The following is a 1,080-nucleotide window of genomic DNA, read 5'->3' on the forward strand; positions in this document are numbered from 1 at the left end:
TGTTTTCTCTTTTGTGTTTAGCGGATGGAGTCCCTGCTGGGCTGTTGTTCTCAAGTCTTGCCTGGGATCAGCTCTCCTATCCTCACAACTCTGAAGTCATCTTTGGTAGATAACCACCTATTCTATCTATCACTGTGGATGGTGACAGAAGCTGTGATATCAAAAGATGCTTACTCCTTAGAAGAAAAGCTATGACAAACCTAGACAGTACATTAAAAAGCAGAGACATTACTTTGCTGACAAAGGTCTGTATGGTCAAAGCTATGGTTTTTCCAGTAGTCATGTATGGATGTGAGAGTTGGGTCGTAAAGAAGGCTGAACACTGAAGAACTGATGCTTTTGAACTGTGATGCTGGAGAGTCCCTTGGACTGCAAGGAGATCAAACCAGTCAATCCTGAAGGAAATCAACCCTGAATATTCATTGGAGGGACTGATGCTGAGGCTGAAGCTCCAATACTTTGGCCACTTGATCTGAAGTATTGACTCCTTGGAAAAGACTCTGATCCTGGGAAAGGTTGGAGGGAGGAGGAGAAGGGGATGACAGAGGATGAGATGATTGGATGACATCACTGATTCAATGGACATGAGTTTGAGCAAACTCTAGAAGATAGTGAAGGACAGGAAAACCTGTTGTGCTACAGTCCATGGGGTCACAAAGAGTCAAACACAACTGAGTGACTGAACAACAACAACCTTTTCTCCCAGTACATGAAATTGGCTCTGACTCACCCTCTGATGAACACTGCTTAATTTCTGGCAGAAAAAGAGCTAAAGCAGGAAAAGAATGAATTTCCTTCTGGCTGACAAACAACTCCTACTTGTTGCTACTAATGGGAAATCTATTTTTACTCTTTGGTGCCCCGGCAATGGAGTTGATCCTCATGACACGAGGAAAACCCCAGCCAAAAATTTACAGAGACCATTTCTCTTTGGAGATTATAAACTCAAAGTATCTTCTCTAGGAAACTACAATACGGTATTTCAGGTGAGAAGACTATATCCGCTGTGTGTATTGCATTATAATGTTCAGCCTCTAATGAAAACATCATCACTTACCAAAGATTTTCACCAAAGATGAC

The sequence above is a fragment of the Capra hircus genome, chromosome 2 (genome assembly GCF_001704415.2).
Source record: "Capra hircus breed San Clemente chromosome 2, ASM170441v1, whole genome shotgun sequence".
Taxonomy (NCBI): domain Eukaryota; kingdom Metazoa; phylum Chordata; class Mammalia; order Artiodactyla; family Bovidae; genus Capra; species Capra hircus.